General features: G+C 41.8%; 1 long non-coding RNA gene across 1 annotated transcript; it reads left to right on the forward strand.

Moving 5' to 3' along the window:
• Positions 1–7,623: 7,623 nt before the first annotated feature.
• On the forward strand, positions 7,624–9,522 carry LOC116223586. Its single transcript, XR_004165160.2, has 3 exons — positions 7,624–7,650; positions 7,767–7,908; positions 8,322–9,522. It is a non-coding gene; the product is annotated as an uncharacterized LOC116223586 (long non-coding RNA).
• The last annotated feature ends 770 nt before the right edge of the window (positions 9,523–10,292 follow it).

Genomic DNA, 10,292 nt, shown 5'->3' on the forward strand with positions numbered 1-10,292 from the left:
GAAATCGCTTTGCATTCATTAAAGCACAACAAACAGCTGCGCAACAGAAAAAACTGAAATCGCTAAGACCCATCAACACAAACAGAAGAGCTGTGCTCCAGCACCCAATACATGCAAACACAAATGCTGAGGCAGCTGTGGTTTCCTGATATGGTTTTACAGAAGCGTCCCATGCAAAGGAAGACACATACCATGCTGATGAAACGTAATTGTCTGTTTAGAGGAACTTTGTTCCCTTTTAAAGTTCCAGCCTAGGTGCTGTAACCACCGATTGAATTATAAGCACGGTAAATTCCCTTTTTTGAGATTTATTTTTTGGGCTTTTCGAGCCTTTATTGACAGGACAGTGAGGACTAGACAGGATATTAGACTGAGCTATTAAAGATATCATAAAAAAATATATATTCTTTTTAATCCCTTGAGAATACAAATCTATAAGTAACTTGTAGCACACAACCATCCTTTTTTATTTTGATTTGCTTAGTTTTTCTTGTTGACGTTTTTTCTAATAAGGATCACCTGCGCTTCAATCTGACTCAAGATCATCATATTTATCTCACGCATGCCAAACCTACGTGCATGACAATAATCGATTCCAGATACATGGATTTAGCCTCTTAAGGTAAACGTAAGAACTGTTCTCTTATGGGAACCTATATATAGTTTAGGAAACACTCATAGAAATATAAACAATGTTAGTAAGGTATATCTTTTGCGTCTTCGTAGAACGCTACAAGACACTGGGAAACGCATTGGGTAACTGAGGAATGCACCCCTGACCACTAAAGAGAAGGAGAGAGAATGAAAAGACAGAAACATTGTTAAGGGACAGAGGCTTGTGTGAATTATGTATTATCGACTGGATGCTACAGGGTCCGTTATGAGGGTGTGTGTCTAAACACAGGATTCTGTCAAAACCATGTTACCAGTTAACACTTTAATGCTTTGCTGTTCCACAACTTCTAGAGGGTGACATCATGTCCTATAGCTGACCCTGTCTGTTTTGAAACCAGGGATGACAGAGATTCTAGAACCTCTGTTTTATCCTCTGACTCATCTCTCTCTGTGTGCCATTGAGCCTTTCAACCTCAGCTTTCAACAGCTTTCATCAGTCTTGCCTGTCTCGCCATTTGCTTTTTTTTTCTTTGCTTTAAATTAAAATATGCATTTCATATCAATCAAACTCCACCTCAGTCCTCCTCAGTGGACTCAACTGTGGATTGAATTGAATACTTACCAGTACTAGTTGTGCTTCTCCTACTTATAGTAGTTATAGTTATATAGTTACAGTATTTAGCAGATGCATGCTTTTGTCCAAAGTGGCTTACAAAACATTAGATAAAAATACAAAACAAAATCAAGCAATTAAGTAATAAGTCTCATTAAGTATTAAGCATTATAATAAACTAATACTAGAAACTATTTCATTATAAATATAAATATAAACAATAAATGATCAATTTACAGTAAAAAATCAATTACGAATTGAGTATCAATTAATGACAACAACAACAATAATAATAACAATTAATACATAACTATAATTGTATTTATAAAAGTATGCCTCAAACTATTTAACTAATTAGACAGATGATGTTTAAAAAGGTGAGTTTTTAATCACTTTTAAATGTACTAATCCTGTCACTGGAAGAGACAGCACTGGGTAGGTAATTCCACCACTGAGGCACCATGAGGCTTGACTGCAATCTGTTGCTGCTGAGAGAATAACATTTAAGAGGATTGCAGAATTGCACACTAATGGCAGCAAGTTTTTCAGTAAAGAAAGTTTGCAAAGTCATCAGCAGAGAAAAAGATAACTTATGGCGGAGGTGTAGGGTTAAGGAGATTCTTGAAAGTAGAATATAGTTTCTTACTGTCTGTGGCATTGTCAACCCTTTCTTAGACCCTTTCATTGTCAACCCTTTCATTAGTAGCTGTAACAGAGGAAGAAGAGGCAGATAACAGAGACCGGATTGACACCATTTGTTCTCGACAGGTCTAAGTGCCTCTTGTACTTTTTGATGAGTATTATCAGTGAGCCAAGGGCGGCAGAGTGAGCAGGTGTTGTTGGATAGAGGACACGTATGAGATCTAGATCGTCATCAGCCGTATGAGTAGGAGAACTGTGAACACGAGTTAAGTAGGGACAAGTCTACTGAAGGAGGATCGGCCATATAAATATTCATATCACCAAGGATTAGTAATGAACAATAATCCACTGGAAGTGCAGACAGCAGAAGTTCCGGTTCATACACAAAGCTGCCAAGTTGGCTTGGTGGATGATAAATAACCACCAGGTATAACTTGAAAGGATCAGTTATCATGAGGGCCTGATATTAGTCATAGCTCTGCGCAGACAGCAGCTGTGTGAATGTTCAGGCATTATTGGAGACTACAAAGCCTGTTCCAGCTCCTCTACCAGTTAAATGAGAGGTATGGGGAAAGGCATAATGAATCATAACGCTGCAGGTGTCCACGTTTAAGTAAGGACAAGTAACTGAAAGAACAATTGTGAGGCCAAAGTGGGAATAAAATGTGATTTATTCACCGCAGACTGACAGTTCCACCACCCTACAGAGAAAGTAGTCCAAGATGCTGAGGTCTGCTGCACTGATATGAAAGTATTGAGTTAACGCTGCCTTTTGACATTAGCACACCTTCTTACTTGGCTACGTTGACTGGAATGTCAGGAAAGCACCACAAAACTGGAAAAGATATCATTCCAAAGTGAGGCTCAGGACTATGTGAGACAAGGAACTGCCTTGGCCGTGTCTGAGTCTCTGGTCTTTACACACGTAGGTCTTCACATGAGGGCTGACGCTTTAGCACAATAACACGTTTAAAAAAAGAAGCCTAATTGGCTGGAAGATCACGTCTGGAAAACAGCCCCTTGTAAAATCCCTACAAAAAGGCTAGGCTGTGAAAAATTAAACAGGCGGCCGTAATAAACAATGAATATTAATGAGCCCAAGTTAAATAAATCTTAATACACCCAGAGCTAATAACTAAAACTGCAATTTGCTGAGGCGACGACCATGTGACTGCGATTGGCTAGCCTTTAGGGATTTCCTGCTTAAAACAACCCTGTTAGAAACCTTGCCCCTGATAACATAAGGAAGATAAGTAACATATTTACCATTGTGAAAGGAGTGAACAAGCTGTCTAATCTACAAGCAGCATGTGTGTATTGTTTACAATATGTGAATTCCTCTTACCCCCTCAGTTACTACTTCCTAATTACTTATTCAAATTTCCAAAGCCTTGTATCTGAAACAAACCTGACTTTTTGACAATTTTCCTGCCAGTGGGCCTTGCACTACTCTTCTGTTTTTTGGGATTTGTCGTCTCCATGGCTTAATGCAGGGTTGTTGAGTCAGGAGTCGGCTATTACTATAACCCCCTCTAACCCCCTTTAACTAGATAACCAGCTATCATTTCATGCAAATTGAACTCTTCCAATTAAATCGTTTAAGGTTATTAAGTTTCCTTAGCTAGCTAATTAGCTAGCGTAGCAACTGGATAACCGTAGCAACCAGGAAACACAACTTTAGCTGCAATTTAAGTTGAATTTCTCAAAATCAGCTCACCAATAAAAAGCAGTCTTGGGTTCAAAGTGATCACAACCACTTGTGTGATGTTAAATGGCTTCACATAGACATTAAACAATCCTAAGAGAAATAATGGGAAATCAACGGAGCTGCCGCTGTACGTCCAAAACTAAATTTATTCTTGAGGTTTCAAACATTTTCAAAGCAATTTGGCTTTGGATGTGAGAAGTCGATCAAGTTATCTTCTGTTCCTTCGTTTGAAGCATACCTTTTAGCACCTTTGGTCTCCCATTATTGATCACTTCACGTTTTGATTGAAAGTGAGAAATGAGAAATGTATTAGCTTAGCAGTAGAATCTCCCATTTTTGCAGTCAGGGTCAAATATAAGTGTAGAAGAAGAGCAACGGCAGAACCAGCATAAACCCGACCGGTGGGCTCTCACACGCCCCCTTCATTGAGGCAGAGGTACTGTGTGCCTCACCTTCGTGCTTTTTCAATGCGGTTTTATCTGAGATCAACACGACTAAATAGGTTCTACGCATGCGCACCCAGTTTGTGAGGGATTGCGCAATCTGAGGTGAGGCACTGCCTCACATAGACATATATAGATATATATGTCTATGCTGCCTCACCGTCTCGCTGTCTCCTGTCTGTTTGAACAGGACATGCGCAAATTCAGCGATTTTGATTATAAAAATGCCTGAAATGATTGGAATCATGCAGAAATTACATTTTATAGCACAGATCAGTAGAGAAATATTAATATTTATTTTATTTGATATATTTTTTTTTTACTTTTCACGATGACAGGCTCTGCCTCCCCTGACCGCACGTCCCTGTTGATGACTGACTGAGAGGTCTGTAATTAAAACACAGGGCCACTCTTGCTTAACACCACAGGAGGTGGGGTGGGGTGGGTCCTTCAATCACAGCTGACAGTGAGGTATTGAGCTCCCCTCCTTCCTGCCTGTCATGCAGAGAGCAGTGCAGCTCTGGAAGCTTCTCCATCATGGGCTCACTGGCTCGGGCAGCCACCTCTCCACCTCTCTGCGTCGTCGCTGACCAGAAAGGTGTTGGCCCGGAGGGTTAGCTTAGCATCAGTGTCTCTTCATCACGCGGGTGTGGGTGTTGCCGTGGGGGGTTAGCTTACCGCCAGCGTCTCTCTCATCGCGCATGTGTGGGTGTTGTTTTGCTCGACACCCAAGTGAGAATGTTCAAGTGTCTCACACCTCCGTGACTGTGAGGGCGTTTTATTTTTTTTTCCGACAAGCGCAAAGAAATGAAAAGTTATTGACTGACAGAGTCACAGCAAGCCCATTATCAAAGGAGTGCAAAGCCCAGTAGGAGGGGAAGCGAGGTATTCAGCACCTTCAGGGAGAGCTGGAGAGAGAAAGAAAAAGAGGGAGGGAGGGAGAGAGGAGAGGGAGGGAGGGAGGGAGGGAGAGAGAGAGGAGAGGGCGGGAGGGAGCGGCACAAATCAGCATGATGCAGGAAATGAATCGGGGGTGAGGCTGAGTCCCAGCGCTAAACCTCATGTTTATTTCGGATATGCCTGAACACAGACGCCAGCGCATAATGCCGCCATCTAATTACAACCACTGAAGTCACCTCCCTGTCGACTGGCAAAGAGGCTAAACTTGATTGGGAGAGGCTGGCGTGCCGAATACCATCTGCATTTCTAAACAAATCAATTCACGCTCCAAATCCCAGTATAGCATCAGGTGTCACAACAAGTAGAAAGGACAGTAATCTCAAGCTCCTTCTCTCCCTGAGTCACGGTTGGAAATGAGAGATATCAGAGAGTTGGCGTTTCCCTGTCTCCCTGGGGCCCCATCAGTCCTGCTGAACGTCTAGATTAGAATCAGCAACACTGCTGTGTTTTCCTTGGAACAGGCATGCAGGTGCTCCGAGCAAAAAAGAAAAATCAACTTGCCTTTGAAAAGGCTTGCACACCATGAAAAGAGTGAATCATGCCGGAGTGTTTGTGCGTGAGTGTGTTTTTTCCCCCCACAGAATTCACAGAAGCATGGAGATGAGGGACCCACGTAGTAGGTGGAGGTGGTCATTCCCTGAAACCCATCTTAGTACCTGCAGTGTTTTCTGGTAAGAGTTGTAATGCTGGTACAAGACAGTGACATTCAAATGATAAATGTGACAAGGTTCTGTGAACTGTGCCCCAGGTAGCCTGCTTCGTTATGTGTTTTGATGAATGACCCTTTTCCGTACTGCATGCAATCACTCCTCATAAGTTTGATAAATGTTAGGGGAGGAGGGGGTTGTACTAAAAAAATTATACATATAAAAGTCAATGTGCAATGGAAAAAATGTACACATACTTTATATTATAAATCCCTCAATGCTGAAACACAAACGGTCAATACTCAATATTCACAGTGCCATGGCCAGTTGTGTCATGTCCGATGACTCAGGGTGGTCACATACCCTCCCAATATGAATGTGACCCAAAGAATAAAGAAAGAAAGAAAATATTCAAACAATATTTTAAACATAGAATTGTGTATGAAAAGGAAAAGGACTGGGGAAAATGTAAAACTCCCTTTTAACAGGAAGAAATGTTGAGCAGAACTTCGGTTAATAAGGGGGGACCCATCTGCTTAGAGCCTGCGATGTAGGGAGGTAGAGATAGAAAGGGGGGGATGGGTGCAGAAGGAAGGGGGGAAGAGAGAAGAAGAAGAAGAGAGAATCAGGAGCAAACAGATGGATTCATACACACCAATCAGAGGATGAAACATTATACGGCATAGTATGTCCATGATACATACATGAGTCCATGAAACACAGAGGAAGGTACAGGGACACATACAGAGCTCATAGTGGGTAAAAGTGGAGAGAGCCAGCATTCAAAGAATTGGCTGTAGAGCAGCTTAGCAGGTGTACAAGGTCCTCATAAGGTTACTAATAAAAGGATAAGCAGTGCAATGAAGTAGAAAACAATGTCAATGAAGGCTTCTGCTTATATTCTATACCACAGGCTATCCAGGGTAAGGGTGAAGGCACAGCAGAGGTTGTAGCCCAGACAGGGGCGGAGATCCCATTTCATTGCAGGGGGGGACAATACATGGTCACATTTCAGAGTGTAATTCCGGGGGGGGGACATGAAAAAATTGCTTTCACGAGAGCTAGCATAAACTGCTAAATACCGAATTCTCCCATCACATTTACAAACAGAAATTCGAAGTCATTTTAGAATGATCTAAACAGCATTAAATGTACTAACACGAAATATCTATTCACAGACAAATAATGTCCAAAGTTCAAGAGAACTTGATGCTCAAAATAAGTTATAAAACAGCTCATCAGGGAATCGAACTAGCAACCTTTTGATTATAATACGACTTCTCTACCTCCTACGCCACTGTCACTCCATATTACTATACCAGCTTAGTTTATCGACCGCAGAAAAAGATGACATTAATTTAACTTCAGATAATTTAACAAATCTGGAGAGGCACTGAGATGTAGACCTACGTTTATTAACTAGCATGAACCTGACAGGACAGGACAGTGTCCTAGACTGTCTAGCTAGCTATCTTAACTGTGTTAATTACCGGCATGCGTGTGTTATCGGCAAACGTTCACGTTGTCATGCCAATCCATTAGCTAATAAGCTTATGTATACTTGTGCATATCGATTGGAACTTCGTAAATGGAGTTTAGAAAAAAACTTCTTCTTTACATGTTCTTACTGCGTTCGAGAATTAGGTAAATCTCTTTACATATCGTGTATCATAGCGGCAGCGACAGGGGACCGAGGAGGAAACAGTCTGACAATCTGACCGTGTAGGCTACTGGGCTGATTAACTGAAACACGGAGCTGCCGGTAGCCCTGCCAGTTGGAAACAGCATGTGAACCAAACCACTTTGAGGAATAGGGGGAACATGATTTTTCAACACTTAAAAAACAATTTTTTTTATGTCTATAATTAGCACCGCTTGTGTCGTCGTATTTTTATTTAAAACATTTTTTTTTTTTTTTTTTTTTTTTCAATGATTGTTGGGGGGGACAACTTTATGGTAGGGGGGGACACGTCCCCCCCGGGATCTCCGCCTATGAGCCCAGACGTGCAGAGGAGTGGACAGGTAAGTGTTGTCCCAATTAAGGCTAGTCTTTAGGAATAGCAATCCATATATTGTTAATAGTAGCCTATGTGGTGGCTTGTAAAACATGTGTTTGTATGTTTTTGTGTTTTTTCCAGAAGGAGTTGAATGACGCCCCTGGCTATGACCAAAACTGCAAGCAACTGCACAAGTGTGCAACAGTCCGTATCCACCGATTCCAGTAATGTCCCCTCCCTGGAAAAAAAACGATCAATGTAGTGCTGGTAGACGACAATGAATGTGAGTTTCTCTTATTGATTTTTTTATGTAAGATAGTATCAGTGATATCCAGCATGAGTGAAATCGTTTTCACAATCTGTCCAAAAAAAGTCACAAAACCAATGACTAACACCAGGGTCGTCACAACATATAACTGTTGTTGAAGTTCTCAAAAGTTTGAGGTGAAAGGAGGACTTCTGACTTAAATCTGACTTGACTCAGTGACTGACAGATTACAAAGAACAGCTGAACTTTAATGGGCCCAGGCTCTGCTCATGGAATTTGCTAGATGAAATTTATCCTGAAGTATGTATTTTTTTCCCCTAAATCCAGCATACTGTATGTGACAGACTCGTGGGTGTCTCAGTAGGAAGCTCACTTTTAATATGTATTGCCTCACACAGTCTTTCTTAATCTCTCCTGACGTGTTTCAGTATCCATCCACAACTGAATGGATGGGTCTAAGATGCACCCTATCACTGAGCCTGATCAGCACTTCGCTGGAAATCCCACAATCCCTCCCAGCAAGAAACCACAGCCATGAACTGCCTGCATCTCTGGGAGCTGGAGACACTAATCGCACAGTCTGAGATAGAGATGATTCTCGTGCAGTTCTTGGGAAGGGTAAGGGGAAAGCATGAACTTTAGTTTCTCCTTCATAGGACATTCCTGCACATCAGCACTGTCATAACATAACAAGTTAGTGCTAGTGTCCTTGATTTTGAAATTCAGAGAGGGTTGGCACATGGCATTTTCCATGATGATATTTCCTCTTAAAATGTAAGAGAGGGGCTTTGTCCTTCTGTCATTCAACCCATCTGTAATGCAATGTAACATGCAAGCACATTTTCTCCTGCCTATCCTACGGTCATATTATATTTAAAATAAATTGCTGACATATTACCTTTTCAAAGTCCACAATCAAAACCGAGCACAGAAGAAAGGATGGAAAGTATCCAAGTTGAAGCCCATGTCAGTCTTTAAGTCCTTGTATTACCATGTGAATTTAAAACACTTGATTTTGCCAGGGGATACTATTTCCATTGGGGATTTATACTTGGCAGGTATGGGGTTCTTTAAAGATTCATATTCAGATCTGACATACTGAATTGAACCTGTGGACCAAATAGGAATGATTTTAAAGATACAGCAATTCTGTGAGAAGCATGTACTCTTCCACCGCTTCAGACTGGGCAAAGTCAATGTATGATGACAGCACAGAGGCTTATTAAGACAGACATAGAGGCAAGGGTATTCATCTAGGATGGCTTACAAGCGGTGGGAATGGTTATTGGCTGTGATCATGTGTGATCCCTTATGTCCTTCCCCGGAATGAGTTTCCATATAACTTCAGTATTATCTTCTGAAGCTCCCAGGTGGGCTCTACTATGGGCTGAAGGATTTTAAGTACATGCCTTTTTCTGTCGATGCTAAATCCCAAGGGGTTTTCTCTGGTGATGAGTTTGAGTGTCACACTTCAGCGAGAGTGATGCTTTCCCTTGGAATAGCAACAGAGGCCAAAACCCAAAAAATATCCATCTTTTCACAGAATGTTGTAAACAAAACCAAGCTCAAAACATGTATTATATTCCCGCAGTTGACATATGGGACTGAAATACATACAATAGAACACATAGCCGACTGAGAAGATTGTACACTCTCATATTGCCTCTCAATCAACTCTGAATATCATCTGAATATATGAATATCATTGGTTGACAGGATCCCCACATTCACAAATAAACAAGTGACAATATAATCTTTTCTGTCTCTGCCATTTTTTTAAGTTGAGCAGTCACCAGCTGTTGACAGGGTGGCAAGGGAAGCAGGGGGGGGGCGGGGGGGGGGCTAAAACTGAGCAGTTGCCACATCTGACACGTCCAAGTGACTTTGGGGAGAGTACACCTGCCGAGGCCTCTAACCAATGCTGACATGACATCTGACGCTCCACTCCCAAGAGCAGTGTCACCGTGACATTGGGTTTTTGGAGGATCAAGCCCCAGGAGACTGGAGGGGATTATGACTCCCTCCCCCTAAACACACACACACACACACACACACACACACACACACATGGACACATCCAGACACTCCTTTCACAAACACAAACATACAAAATGGAGCGCACACTCAAAGCCACATACAAATAAAACACCCACACTCTCACACAGAAGTACACACATGTAAGAAACATTCACACACATGTGAGTGCACTTCAAGGTCATTGGTTAGGTTTGCTGATCTCTCTAAGCTTCAAATTAAACTCTCTCCACCGCTCCATCTGACAGCCATCCTTTTATAAGCCAACTCTCCACTCCTCACGGGCTCCGGTGAAGAAGGTGGGCTTCAGAAATTGAGCCATGATGATTTGACAGTTCATTGAGGGTTCTTTTTTATGATCCATT

The sequence above is a fragment of the Clupea harengus genome, chromosome 14, assembly GCF_900700415.2.
Source record: "Clupea harengus chromosome 14, Ch_v2.0.2, whole genome shotgun sequence".
Lineage (NCBI taxonomy): Eukaryota > Metazoa > Chordata > Actinopteri > Clupeiformes > Clupeidae > Clupea > Clupea harengus.